The sequence below is a fragment of the Macaca nemestrina genome, chromosome Y, assembly GCF_043159975.1.
Source record: "Macaca nemestrina isolate mMacNem1 chromosome Y, mMacNem.hap1, whole genome shotgun sequence".
NCBI lineage: Eukaryota > Metazoa > Chordata > Mammalia > Primates > Cercopithecidae > Macaca > Macaca nemestrina.
The window spans coordinates 10,003,859-10,019,700 of record NC_092146.1 but is presented as its reverse complement, the minus strand read 5'-3'; the positions used below and the strand labels follow the sequence as shown (position 1 = coordinate 10,019,700).

Sequence of the window (15,842 nt, the reverse complement as noted above, 5' to 3'; positions counted from 1 at the left end):
TATAGTACAATATAATAAAGTATGCAAAACAACTGGCAATTTTCAGTTATCGAAATTGTGGATTTTGCATTTTGTATCTTTTTCGAAATCAAGAAAAAAATTTTTTGAATGTTATATAACATACATATAAAACAAGATAGAAAAATATATTATAAACTTGTAACAATGGCTGTAAATACATTATCTTACATGTTTCTCACAGGCAATAGGTTGGTTATGGTACATACATAGCATGAAACTAAGATAATAAAGAATAGACAAAAATACATGTCAGCTGTACGATAACATACAAGCGACACTCCCATCCACCCAGGCTAAAAAATTACATAGTACTGTCAGAAAAAAAGCCTTAAAAACTACATATTTTAATAAGAAATAAATTCAAGAAAGAATAATACTGAGAACCAAGGCATTCAGAGATTTCAAAAGTCATGCTTTTTTCAGTTGATCCAAAATTTTGTCAACCAAGTTTTCAAAAGGTTGTTCAGAGCCAACATTATCCATAAATGTCACACATTTATTATTTCATATATTTACTTTCTTCCACATAAAAGACCTTTTATAAACATCTAAAATGTCCAGGTATAACATATTTGAGATGAAACTGGATCAAATACTGGTATTGTTTTTAAAAATTATCACCTCAAGTGTTTGAGTGTTGCAAACTTATTAAAGCAACCAAACAATATAAAAATCAAAATGGCACAGCATATATTGTAAATAAATCAAAACTGTGTCTGCAACAGAAAGACAAGCAATGGCATATTAAACCAAAGCTAGCTGGATACAAAACAATGAATGTCTATTGCAAAATATAAATAAACTGACAACGGTTTCCAAGTGAGACAAGATGGTACGGGAGGTCACCAAGAAGGTAATGACTCAACTTCCTGCTGACCTCTGACTGTGATGCTGGGAAGGTGTGGAAGAGGGGATGAGTTGCTAAGCTGGGGGGGAGTCCACTGTCACTTGAGATTTGCCACATCTGGTACTGAGCAGTTAATGATTATTCACTCAAGTGTTTAGATGTAGGCCTTGTATACAAATTGCTTCAACTATATAACTAGCTGTTTCAGCTTCTTGAGAAATTAGAAGTTTAAGCTGAAATGGGGTTGAGTATTTATATACACTATGATGTTAGTTTTTCACATTCTTTTAAAGTTAACGGGTGAGGGAGGCAGAAGTTACTGAAACAGTAAAAGGATACACTACACCAGTTATCTGGTATGATATAAAGACATGTGATTAAATCTGGGTGATTTAAAACATTGTTTTCCAGAATGAAAATCACAAAGATTCACTTTTCTGAAAACATTTGCTAGGTATCCTATTATCTCAAATTATTTAAAAATAAAATAAAAATCAAAACCAAATGAATGCATCCCCCTTATCCAAATAAAACACAGTTCTAATTTTGTCTGTAAACTGAAGCTCGGATGACACATCATTTTTATCTCAGAATCCTTTGGCTTAACATTGAATATTGGAATAACCAAAAGTATTAAATTATTTTTTAAAGAATGATGTTTTAAAACTTACTAGTCAGGCATTAGAAAAGTTATCAAATCTTTTCACAGTATCAGATTTGGCAAATTTGCATCAAGGTAATGTGGCAAAAATCACATAATTCAAACCATCAACTCATTTGTCTCCCTCAGATCTTTTTTCACATACTAGATGATTGAGTAACATGCATTAACTTGTATTCTGAGGGAGGAGTTGATCTTTATGAGACACTTGACTAAATGACCATGAAGGAAAATAAGGCACTTTCTTTTCTTTAGACTTATTCCAATACTTAAAAAATAATAATAATAAAAAGACAAAAAGGCTCTTCTGGTCTTTTGTTTCTTGACAGCCACCAGAAAAAAAATCATTTAATGAAATAAAGGGTTTCCTTGTTCTTTTTTTAATAATACTTGAAAGTATAAAATGCTACATTTCCAAAAATATATATATTTTTTCTGCACCAGCACCCTTGCATAGTAACCGTATCTACTTTTTGTACGTTTGTTTCAATGCACTACACTGTATCTACAATTTCATTACATATATACAGCAAATAGGCAAGCATGGTTTCTAAATCCTTTATGATTGTTTTCCATACAGGCAGGTTTAAAAAAAAATACTTGAACAGTTTGCCCAGCAACGTGACACATAATGCATGTACCTTGTTCTCACACTTTTTTAGAAGGTGTAAAATGAAGATTCAGTAATTTTAACTCAGGTATTTATCTTTTTTCAAAACAGTGTTGCAGTTTTGTTATTTGCATTACTTTTCAAAACTCCTTACGTTTTTTTCTCATGGCACACTTTCTTCTAATATTTCAAATTTTGGCAGGCAATATAAAAAAGGCTGCAACTTCTGCTGAGGGCACTGTAGTGACTAAACAGCACATCAAATTTTGAATACTTTTGAAATCACTTCACCAATGATATCCCTGACCGAAGGTTCATGCATGATGCAGCATCACACAGTACATTCAGAGAGGTTTGACTTCACTATGAGAAGAAAAAGATTCCTAGAAGTCTCTTACAGTAACTACCTCTGTCATTGAGTAGTTAAGGGCCACCTGTCTCCCCTTCTTAAGAGAGGCCTTCTTACCGTTCGCTTAGGATGGGATATTAAAAGATGATCAGTGCTGTGGGATAAATTGGGCCTTATTGCTTTACTACTATTCAGTGCAGGTTCTAGAATCACTTTCATCCAACCAGGAAAAAAAAAAAAAAAAAAGCTGAGTTGGAGGACAATTTCTTTGTCTTTTGTTTGGTTAGATGGTAAGACGAATGAACAAGTGCCTCAGCTCGCTGCACTGATGACAGGCAAGCAAAGGCAATTACCAGTTAACTGATCCCAGGCAGGCATGGTCAGGTCATCATTAGGCTAAGAGTTCAGAGGTTAGAAGGTCATAAGTTAGTTGCCGGTGGCAGCTCAGTCTGTGGTCACAATCCTGTGGTAAGGATGGACACGCATATTGCGCGTTGGATAGCCACCGCACCTAATACACCACTAGGTTCAACAGGACACTCAAGGATTGATGTAGCTGGTGCCAATGTGTAGGGGTACTCATAGGGTGTATAGATTAAACCAGCTTCAGGCCCTGGAGGAACTATCGCAGCAGTTGGGTGAGGAGTTCCGTTTGGCATGACAGCAGTCTGTATTTGTCTGATCAAAGGCATTATGGTAGGGCTAGCTGGAGTAGGAGTAGGCAGGGCAGCTGGAGGGAGAACCGACTCAGGCTCAGTAATGATCCTTGGAGCAGCCTGGGCTATTGCTGCAAGAGAAAACGCAATGGCTCGTGATTTAATGTTGGCATCTCTGTAGGTGCCATTCAGAATCACAAGGTCCATCACAGCTGCATCATCTTCAGGCTGTCTTCTCCTTCTGCTGCAGGTACCAATAATTTCTTCACTTCTTCAACTCTGTCTTCAATTTGATTTCTGTTCTGTTCTGAGCATCTTCCACAGTGATTAGTACATGTAAATCTTCATTTAGATACTCCCAATTGGGCTTGCCTCTATTTTGCTCCTCCTTTTTTTAATCCCTCATTGAGCCTTTGCCTCCGACCATGATTTTACATCCGGTTTGTGCTTCAAGTTGTTTGGCCGTAAGTCCTCTAGGTCCAAGGATTCTCCCAACAAAATAAAAATCTGGGTATTCTTTTACAGGCACATAAAGTTTGTCTTGTAAATGAACAATAGGTCCCACAGCATCAGGCAATTCTGCACTCCTTATCTCTGTACTGCCATTTAATTTGCCATTGTACATGTCTTTCCGTACTCTGCTAATTTCTTCGTCCAGCAACCGCTCGAGGTAGTTGAATATGTCCCCGAAGTTAGGCAGGCTGCTCATGACCTTCTAGGGCTTCCGCTTCTCCTTGGTTTACACTTCTCCGACCATATTCCCCTCTCCGCAGCTCACTCCGCCCGCCGAAGAAGAGAGAGGGGCGGGGACCAGCCCCGGCCGCAGGCCGCCTCCGCGCCGGCTCCCGTTCTGGCTCCCGCACCTGGCCCCCGGGCAGCTGGCACCAAGAGCTCGCGCGCTCGCGCGCTCGCGCGCCCCCTGCAGGCGCTTTCCGTCCGGGCCAACGCACTCCCAGCCGCGGCCGCACTCGGCCGCCTGGCTCGGCGCTTCCCTCAAGAGGCAGGCTAGCGAGCGGAAGGCGGATCTCGGCTGGCCCAGTGCGTGCGCGGGGCGCCGGCCGCTGGCCGCTGGCCGCTGGCCGCTGGCGCCAGACGAGGAGGAGCCGCGGCCCCGGCTCGCTCGGCTGGTAGCGCCCGCTCAGCGCCGCCGTCGCCTGTGCCGCAGGCTGGACGGTCTCTCTGGGCTGGTAGCTGCCAGGGCGCCTCTGTAGCTGCTGCTGCAGCCGCGCTCTGACTGCCTCCCCCTGCCCCCGCCCTCCTCCCTTACTTGGAGGCGGAGTTGGCCTCCTGTCCCACAATCTTTAGGTAAGCACTAACCTTAAAACCTACAACGAGACCATCCTGGCTAACACGGTGAAACCCCGTCTCTACTAAAAAAAAAAAAAAAAAAAAAAAAAAAAAAAAAAAAAACGAGCCAGGCGAGTTGGCGGGCGCCTGTAGTCCCAGCCACTCGGGTGGCGGAGGCAGGAGAATAGCGTGAACCCTGGAGGCGGAGCTTGCAGTGAGCCGAGATCCCGACATTGCACTCCAGCCTGGGTGACAGAGCCAGACTCCGTCTCAAAAAAACAAAACAAAACAAAACAAAAAAACCCTACAACTTGCCAAACCATAAATATGCCTTGATGCAGTACGTGGATGACCTTCCTTTAGCAGCCCCAACCCAGGATGACTGTTTGATCAAAAACCCAGACCTCCTCATCTCCTGTGAAAAGCAGGTTACAAATGACCCTTTTTTTTTCATAAACTGCTCAAATATGTAGGTTTCATAGTAAGTCATGTAGAGTGCCAGCTTGGCCATAAGCAGAAGCAAGCCGTTTGTACACTGCCAACCACAACCACTAGTTGTCAAACAAGAAATATTCTTAGAAACAACAAAATTCCACCATATCTAAATCCAAATTTTTAACTGATGCCTAAGCCATTATATAAAATTACAAAATGGGTAAGAATTAAACCCTCCTCTGGAAACCTAAACAGCAAAAAGCATTTAAACAAATCAATAAAGCCTTCACTCAAGTCCTAGGGTTCGAATTGCCAAATGTAACTAAGCCTTTCTTTCTATATATCCATAAATGAAAAGAAATGGCTATAGGGTCCTTAAATTATAAAATTACAGCATTGTCCAGTGGCATATGTATCTAAACAGACTCTGTGGCACTAGGATGGCCTCCTTGCCTTAAGGCATTAGCCACTACTGCCTTGCTAATGGAAGAGCCTAACAAACTGACTTTGAGACGACAGTTAAGTGTCCAGGTGCCACACTCAGTCAAAACTCTGATGAGCCAAAGAAAGAACCACTGTTTCTCAAATTTGAGAATAATGCAGTACCAAGGGCTTGGATACAAAAACCATTACATTACTTAGAAAACAGTAAACACCTTAAATCCGACCACCCTGCTTCCAGTCACACCTGAAGCTCCCCTCCACAGCTGTATCTAAACAGTGGGAGAGGTATTTTTCTGAACAGGGAGATCTTACCAATCAACCCCTCAAAAACCCAGATATCAAATACTTCATAAATGGAAGTATTTTGTGCTAGAAAGAATCCAACAAGCCAGAAATGCAGTGGTAACATTAAAATCTCTAGTAGAAGCTCAATCTCTGCCTACTGGAGTGTGAGCACAAAAGGCAAAATTAATAGCCCTAACAAGAGCCCTTTTGCTACCAAAAGACAAAAAGGTCAATATTTATACAGACTCTAAATACACTTTTACCACACTACATGTTCATAGAACTGTATATAAAAAGAAAATCTCTTAACAGCTGGAGGCAAATAAATAAAGTACAAAGAAAAAATCTGTAGCCGTTAACAGCTCTATAGACTCCAGAAAAAGCAGCAATAATGCGTTATTGGTTGTACCAAAAGGCAGGGACATCAAAAGCCAAAAGAAACAGGAAAGCTAATAAGAAGGCAAAACAGGAAAAAATAATTTTGCTGCATTTTGTTTTTAAAAAACCTTAAATATGCTTCTCATCCTAGAACCTCCACTCCAGAAGATCCTAAGTTACACTCCAAATAAGAGGGCCTGGCTTACCCAAAAACTAGAAAATACATTATGAAAAAATGGTAAAAATTCTATAATAGAAAATTAGCCATTCCAGAAATCATAGCCCCTAAATTTGTAAAGCTAATTTATAAAAAAACTCATATAAGAAAAACAGCACTAAAAATTTCTGAAATGCTACTTCTAAGTACCAGGACTCACTGCTGTCACTCAAATAGTTTGTGAACAATGCATAACTTATGCTTAAAACAACCCAAGGCAAGTCCTATCCAGCCCCCAGGAATCCAAAAAATAAAAGCTATGCCTTGTAAAAACTTACTTGTAAACTTCACCAAACTGTCTCATGACAGGGTTTATTGTTATATACTAGCACTTATTTACACCTTTTTAAAACAAGTTAAGGCTTTCCCACCAGGACAGAAAAAGCAAACACAAGTAATTAAAATACTGTTTAAAAAACATTCTCCTCAGGTTTAAACTGCCTCTAACTTTAAGTCAAACAATAGTTCAGCAATTATAGTTGAAATAATTTAAAATCTAGCAAAGTTGTGTAAAACAAAATAAAAGTTACACACAGCCTACAAACCACAAATTTTAAAAAAAGAAAATAAAACACATAAACCAAACACTCAAGCAGTTAATTGAAAACTTATCAAAAAACTCAATTATGATAGAATCAAATCCTGCCCATGGTGCTCATCCAGGTCAGGTGCACCCCCACTAAATAAACTAAGTATTCACCCTATAAAATTTTGTTCAATCAGCCACACTCAATCAAAAGTCAAATTAAAAGTAATTTCTGTAAACTAAAGAAATTATCCATCAAAAAGCAAATGCAGTCTTTAAAAATAGCCATACAAAATATTCATACTTAGGTATGAGTATGAATATACATTAAAAAGTATGTACATTTTTTAATGTACATTAAAAAATGCCTTTATGCCTGAGAGAATAGACATGCTTCTTTAAAACTAAAGACTCTATTTGAGTTAAAAAATGAAACCCAACTTCTCTAGAACCCATGTGCGGTGGACCCCATACTGTAATGTTATCCACACCCACTGCTGTTAAAATTGCAGGAATCATGCTTTAGATTCTTTATGGTGGGTTGAAACTGGCAGTACAAGACAAGTGAATGAGCCAGCAGGACCCAAACCATGAACCCAGCTAATCATGGAACAAGACTGAGTTGTCACTGAGAACAACGGCCCTGCTGTTGTCACTCCAAAAACTGACCAGTCTATGCAAGACTAAAGATTAATAAGAAGACGACAAGCCCTACTCTAGTCACACTCCAGAAAATAGCTAGTCTATGCACATCAAAAACTTTAAAATTCACCAAGCAAGTAAATATAGTTAAAAATCTTAAGTCTAATAACTTGCACTGTAATACTAATAATTTTATTGCTATTCTGTCGCTATGCTCAACCTCCTTCCCTTGGTATGAATCTCTTATAACCATGCTAAATATAAATATGCTATTCATTGCTTTACTGTTATTTCCCCACTAAACCATGATAAAAATAAAGCACCCATAAAATGGTGCCCACCCTCTACACATAATACATAGTCTGAAACAATATAACCAGCCACACTGCTACTCAGTTAATAGCTCTAACTAAATATCGACCTTCGCCCAAAGAAGAAACATGCTTTCCCATAAAGCATAAAATAATCCTAATGACTTCTATTAAATTTCTCCTTTAAAGGTATCAAAAAAGAGAAAAAATGTGGCAAGACAAGGGTTAAAAAGGAAAGAAAAACAAGCTTTTATCTGCTTAGCTAGCTCACTCCAAGGACAGTTATAAAACAACACTGTCTAAAAAGTTGAGGCCAAAGGAGGAGGTTGCAGATACCCCTGACTGGAGGAAAGTTGAAAGAAAAGCAAATTGCTTTACTGTCTCTCCTTCTCTGAAGCATTCATTTTGACTATGTTTACCAATGATTGTATTTATTAAAATTTGTAGGTTCCAGTTTTTCTTTCAACACAGCTGCAAAACCCAGCTATGCAAGTCAAGAAGTTATGCTAAGTCAACAATTATGCTGTAAGTTGCATAAGCTTTCATTGTATAGTTAGCTGCTTTAGTTCTGCTTCTGTAAGTTTGCTTACAAAAACCCTGCTCAGTCATTCTTCAATACTCAGCCTTTCTGGATATAAGTTTGCTGATCTGGTGCATCTAAATAAATTCTCCTGTTTCCCCATGTCAGCCTCTATGGTCCCCTATTTCCCACAACACCAGTTATGTTCCCAAAGCTTTTTCTTTCTTTGAGACAGAGTCTCACTCTGTCGCCCAGGCTGGAGAGTAGTCTCACCGTACTGCAGCCTCTGCCTCCTGGGTTCAAGCAATTCTCCTGCCTTAGACTCCTGAATAGCTGGAACTACAGATATGCACCACATGCACCACCATGCTAGGCTAATTTTTGTATTTGTAGTAGAGACAGGTTTTCGCCGTGTTGGCGAGGATGGTCTCAAGCTCCTGACCTCATTATCTGCCAGTGTCAGCATCCTAAAGTGCTAGGATTACAGGCATGATCCACCACACGTGGCCAGCTTTTTTTTTTTTTTTTTTGTAGTTGTGATAAGCCAAAAGGAAGGATAACACATAAACATGCTGAGTAGGGCACTTTGCTCACTCAAGTTTGTACTATTGCCCCCTGAGCTGGTTCATGCTGATAATATGTGGAATTATTTTTGGAAATGTTTTATCATTATTGAAAAACTAAACTCCTAGGAATAGCATTCGGACTCCAACATTATTTTTTTTTTAACAACTGCAGTACGTACTTCACAGCAGAACATAGTTACAAGGAGTAACTGAGTAAGCAGGTACTACTTGCCGCGAACAATTCCTCGTGGTTATGGTGAGGCAGAGCTATTCTTTACAACACAAAGAGAAAAGGAATTTTTCAGAACATTTTATTGAGTAACAAGGCTTTTTGTCAGCTGATGCTCTTGGGTTTTCCATTATTAAAACTTCCTATTCATGAATTTTATTCTTCCAATGTAGTCTTTCCCAGAGACAGACTGAACTTCAAGACAAAAGTGAATTTTCAGATGTGGACAAGCTAACTTTTAAGGATAATAAGTAATCTTTTAAATGTAAGTTCCAATGTGAATACCAGTTTTTATAAGTTAAGGATCTAGAAAGCTTAGTTTTGGTGAAACATATCTATTGGTATAAAAAATAAACAAACCAAAGAGGCAAAAAAACAGTAGTTACATATTGGAACATTTTTATTCTTTGACAAAACTACAGGTACAGCTATGTCACCTAATTTTCATATCATGAAGCTTTATATAATTGGGTGTTTTTACTTTTTAAAATTTTCATCATGACTAATAATTTCAGAGTTTGAGCTAAGCTCGTAAATACATTATTAACTTGTCAGATTTAAAATAAGTGATTTAAAAATGTATTTCTTCCTTTATATGGCATACAAGAATGTTATTTTTCTTTAAATTTGCTGATTCTGTTGATTTCCTCAAATTTAGAAAACCTCACTTTTAGTGAAAGGGTGGAGATAAAAGAATATTAAGAGTCCAGAAACTGGTGCCCTGACTATGGCCCTGCCTTAGACTGTCTCACTTTGTAGTCACTTTGTAAGTGTAAAATAAGCATGTAGAGCCTATCATCTCTAAAATTCTTTCCAGCTTAAGAAATCTTTATATTTGTATGTAACCAATTGGTTAGTCTTATGAAAGTCATCTTCAAATCAGGAAGTATAGTATTTTGAAAAGTTAAATGAAGGGCTTAGTAAATTTTGTGAATATTTATTAAGATATTTGGGTTAAATCATTGAAATTTAATAGAATTCAAATGATTATCAACAAGCCATTTGAATTCTTCACTGTCACTGAGTTAATTTTCCTGTTGGGAAATACAATTTTGTAAGCAAAGTTAATTATTTTAAATATAAGAACACTCTGACAGGCAAATACATTGGCAAGTGGTTATGTTTGGAATTTCACAACATTCTCTTGAGAAAAAGTGCACCTAGTTATTTTGACTGAAGTTCCCATGCTCCAGCCCATTGCACCCACACGGCACCACTCTTTTTGGTCTTGCTATTATTGTTAAGGAAAGACTCATGGGAAAACCATTTATGCTTCATGCAGATGCAGGAAATGTGCCCAGGCGTCTTTAAACGAATTAGTTCTCTTCTGGAGATATGCCTCATGTGGGTGCTGCTGTAGGTGCTGTGCCCATCTCGTATCAGCACTCAAGTGAGTTCTGTATTTTGACTGCAGCAGGTTCACCTACTGAATAGCAGTTTGTGTACTCTGTGAATTATTTCATGTATCACTGAAGGTCTTTTTGTAGGTATAAATTAGTCAAAGCATTGGTTTGGGAGTTACAGTGTCATTTTGTTGTTAATGACATTTCTGAAGTAATTTCTGTGATAACATGTAAAGACCCTGCTGAGGAAAGGACACATTACAATGAAGGACTTCTCATTTAGGCTTCCCAGGTGAAGTGCTTAACAGTGTTTTCTTTTATTATTATTATTATTATTATTATTATTATTATTATTATTAATTATTCTAGGGTACGTGTGCACAACAAGCAGATTTGTTACATATGTATACGTGTGCCACATTGGTGTGCTGCACCCATTAACTTGTCATTTACATTAGGTATATCTCCTAATGCTATCCCTGCCCCGTCCCCCTTCCCCACAATAGTCCCCGGTGTGTGATATTCCCTTCCTGTGTCCAAGTGATCTCATTGTTCAATTCCCACCTATGAGTGAGAACATGCAGTGTTTGGTTTTCTGTTCTTGTGTTAGTTTGCTGAGAATGATGGTTTCCAGCTGCATCCATGTCCCTACAAAAGACACAAACTCATCCTTTTTTATGGCTGCATAGTATTCCATGGTGTATATGTGCCACATTTTCTTAATCCACTCTGTCACTGATGGACATTTGGGTTGATTCCAAGTCTTTGCTATTGTGAATAGTGCCGCAATAAACATATGAGTGCATGTGTCTTTATAACAGCATGATTTATAATCCTTTGGGTATATACCCAGTAATAGGAGGCCGGGTCAAATGCTATTTCTAGTTCTATATCCTTGAGGAATCGCCACACTGTTTTCCACAATAGTTGAACTAGTTTATAGTCCCACCAACAGTGTAAAAGTGTTCCTATTTCTCCACATCCTCCCCGGAACCTGTTGTTTCATGACTTTTTAATAATTGCCATTCTAATTGATGTGAGATGGTATCTCATTGTGGTTTTGATTTGCATTTCTCTGATGACGAGTGATGATGAGCATTTTTTCATGTGTCTGTTGGCTGTATGAATGTCTTCTTTTGAGAAGTGTCTGTTCATATCCTTTTTCCACTTCTTGATGGGAATGTTTGTTTTTTTCTTGTAAATTTGTTAGGGTTCTTTGTAGATGATGGATATTAGCCCTTTGTCAGATGAGTAGATTGCAAAAATTTTCTCTCCTTCTGTAGGTTGCCTGTTCATTCTGATGGTAGTTTCTTTTGCTGTGCAGAAGCTCTTTAGTTTAATGAGATCCCATTTGTCAATTTTGGCTTTTGTTGCCATTGTTTTTGGTGTTTTAGACATGAAGTCCTTGCTCATGCCTATGTCCTGAATGGTATTCCCTAGGCTTTCTTCTAGGGTTTTTATGGTTTTAGGTATAACATTTATGTCTCTAATCCATCTTGAATTAATTTTCATATAAGGAGTAAGGAAAGGATCCAGTTTTAGTTTTCTACTTATGGCTGGCCAGTTTTCCCAGCACCAACAATTAAATAGGGAATCCTTTTTCAATTTCTTGTTTTTGTCAGGTTTGTCAAAGATCAGATGGCTGTAGATATGTGATGTTATTCTTGAAGGCTCTGTTCTGTTTCATTGGTCTATATCTCTGTTTTGGTACCAGTACCATGATGTTTTGGTTACTGTAGCCTTGTAGTATAGTTTGAAGTCGAAAGTGTGATGCCTTCAGCTTTGTTCTTTTGGCTTAGGATTCTCTTGGCAATCTGGTCTCTTTTTTGGTTCCATATGAACTTTAAAGCAGTTTTTTTTTTCCAATTCTGTGAAGAAAGTCATTGATAACTTAATGGGGATGGCATAGAATCTATAAATTACCATGAGCAGTATGGCCATTTTCACAATATTGATTCTTCCTATCCATGAGCATGGTATGTTCTTCTATTTGTTTGTGTCCTCTTTTATTTCACTGAGCAGTGGTTTGTGATTCTCCTTGAAGAGGTCCTTGACATCTCTTCTAAGTTGGATTCCTCGGTATTTTACTCTCTTTGAAGCAATTGTGAATGGGAGTTCATTCATGTTTTTGCTCTCTGTCTGTTGTTGGTTTATAAGAATGCTTGTGATTTTTGCACATTGATTTTGTATCCTGAGACTTTGCTGAAGTTGCTTATCAGCTTAAGGAGATTTTGAGGTGAGACGATGGGGTTTTCTAAATATACAACCATGTCATCTGCAAATAGGGAAAATTTGACTTCTTCTTTTCCTAATTGAATACCCTTTATTTCTTTCTCTTGTCTGGTTGCATTAAGCAGAACTTCCAATACTATGTTGAATAGGAGTGGTGAGACAGGGCATGCCTGTCTTGTGTCAGCTTTCTTTTTTTTTTTTTTTAATTTATTTATTATTATTATACTTTAAGTTGTAGGGTACATGTGCATAACGTCCAGGTTTGTTACATATGTATACTTGTGCCATGTTGGTGTGTTGCACCCATCAACTCGTCATTTACATCAGGTATAACTCCCAATGCAATCTCTCCTCCCTCCCCCCTCCCCATGATAGGCCCCGGTGTGTGATGTTCCCCTTCCTGAGTCCAAGTGATCTCATTGTTCAGTTCCCACCTATGAGTGAGAACATGCGGTGTTTGGTTTTCTGTTCTTGTGATAGTTTGCTAAGAATGATGGTTTCCAGCTGCATCCATGTCCCTACAAAGGACACAAACTCATCCTTTTTGATGGCTGCATAGTATTCCATGGTGTATATGTGCCACATTTTCTTAATCCAATCTGTCACTGATGGACATTTGGGTTGGAGAACTACAAACCACTGCTCAGTGAAATAAAAGAGGACACAAACAAATGGAAGAACATACCATACTCATGGATAGGAAGAATCAATATCATGAAAATGGCCATACTGCCCAAGGTAATTTATAGATTCAATGCCATCCCCATCAAGCTACCAATGAGTTTCTTCACAGAATTGGAAAAAACTGCTTTAAAGTTCATATGGGACCAAAAAAGAGCCCGCATCTCCAAGACAATCCTAAGTCAAAAGAACAAAGCTGGAGGCATCACACTACCTGACTTCAAACTATACTACAAGGCTACCATAACCAAAACAGCATGGTACTGGTACCAAAACAGAGATATAGACCAATGGAACAGAACAGAGTCCTCAGAAATAATACCACACATGTACAGCCATCTGATCTTTGACAAACCTGAGAGAAACAAGAAATGGGGAAAGGATTCCCTATTTAATAAATGGTGCTGGGAAAATTGGCTACCCATAAGTAGAAAGCTGAAACTGGATCCTTTCCTTACTCCTTATATGAAAATTAATTCAAGATGGATTAGAGACTTAAATGTTAGACCTAATACTATAAAAACCCTAGAGGAAAACCTAGGTAGTACCATTCGGGACATAGGCATGGGCAAAGACTTCATGTCTAAAACACCAAAAGCAATGGCAGCAAAAGCCAAAATTGACAAATGGGATCTCATTAAACTAAAGAGCTTCTGCACAGCAAAAGAAACTACCATCAGAGTGAACAGGCAACCTACAGAATGGGAGAAAATTTTTGTAATCTACTCATCTGACAAAGGGCTAATATCCAGAACCTGCAAAGAACTCAAACTAATTTACAAGAAAAAAACAAACAACCCCATCAAAAAGTGGGCAAAGGATATGAACAGACATTTCTCAAAAGAAGACATTCATACAGCCAACAGACACATGAAAAAATGCTCATCATCACTGGCCATCAGAGAAATGCAAATCAAAACCACAATGAGATACCATCTCACACCAGTTAGAATGGCGATCATTCAAAAGTCAGGAAACAACAGGTGCTGGAGAGGATGTGGAGAAATAGGAACACTTTTACACTGTTGGTGGGATTGTAAACTAGTTCAACCATTATGGAAAACAGTATGGCGATTCCTCAAGGATCTAGAACTAGATGTACCATATGACCCAGCCATCCCATTCCTGGGTATATACCCAAAGGATTATAAATTATGCTGCTATAAAGACACATGCACACGTATGTTTATTGCAGCACTATTCACAATAGCAAAGACTTGTGTCAGCTTTCAAAGGGAATGCTTCCAGTTTTTGCCCATTCAGTATGATATTGACCGGGGGTTTGTTATAAATAGCTCTTATTATTTTGAGATACGTTCCATCAATACCGAATTTATTGAGAGTTTTTAGCCGGAAGGCCTGTTGATTTCATTAACTGTTCAGTGTCTAGCATACTAGGTGGAATTTTCCCAAAAACTCTTCCGCAAAAACTATTTTGTGCGGGCCTTATCATCTTGAGAAGGCATGATGAAACACTGCTAACTCCCATTATATAACTTTAATGTGATAGAAACACATAAATATTATTTCTTTTTCCATCTATATGGTTCTTTTGTGTCTTAAGAAATTAGGTAAAAACTTGCATTTCAAATTTTGGAAAAGCTCTGAAAGTGAATTAACTTAGCAGAAGAGAACAAATTGTCATCAGACTTCGCTTGTCTGTCCCACTTTCCCATTCCAGTCTTCTTTCAGATTATCCACTTTCCTTGCTGGAGTTGGAAGAAGATGGGAAGAGAGCTGTGGGAGGTTTCTGCTTTCTTCTGGGACTGAGCAAACAGCCAGATGTTTTTCTTTTGGGATCAAAATGTTTAATCCTCAAATATGAAAGAAATTTTCTCAAATTAAGCCATTTCTTAGTCCTCACAAAACAGTGAAAATACATCATCTTCAAAACATTTCGTAAACATATTGTTAGCAGTTTCTTGCTTATACCAGTCTGTGTATTCCATGAATTATTTCATGTATCGTTGAAGGTCTTTTTACAGTCACGGCACTCAGGAACATACAGAATTAATTAGAGAGACAAGGGATTTTGAGAAGTTTGACTTTGCTGATTCCAGAGTAAATCTGCTTTGGAAAGCACTCTGTGAGATGTGATCTAGAGCCTGTCTCTGCTAGGCACTTTCCTTGGGGGTGAAAATAGAACAGTGAACCAATCAAACCCTTGTCTTCTTGAATTTCTAGTCACTGAGGCAGATGGTCAGCAAGCCATTACCCAGGACAGCAGAAGAAATGAGCTGCAGCTGACGAGTAGGGGACATGGCCACAAGAGGAAGTTTCTGAGAGGCAGCCATTTGTCACAGACCTTAACAAGGGAATAAAATAAGGTGATATAATAAAGAAAATCAACTGAGTAATGAGGTGTTCTGCATCTGAGAGAGAATGTACATTATAGTACTGGGTTTAAAATTATTAAGCAGCATAGTGAGTAATGTTGTTATTGAGAAATTTTTATATTAATCATTTCATCTGGGCACAAATGGAATAAAATGGCTGAAATTTGCCATTTCTCAGATGAGGTGCCAAATAAACATACTTTATTTCTTTGCCTTTGTATCCAAATAAGTTTTGTATTCCACCATGCAGGTGCAAAATATATACC

The 15,842-nt window shown here is 38.2% G+C and overlaps 1 pseudogene; it reads right to left on the bottom strand.

Annotated features, from left to right (window-relative positions):
* Window positions 1-2,914: 2,914 nt before the first annotated feature.
* On the bottom strand, window positions 2,915-15,534 carry LOC139360943 (KH domain-containing RNA-binding protein QKI-like; annotated as a pseudogene).
* Window positions 15,535-15,842: the final 308 nt, after the last annotated feature.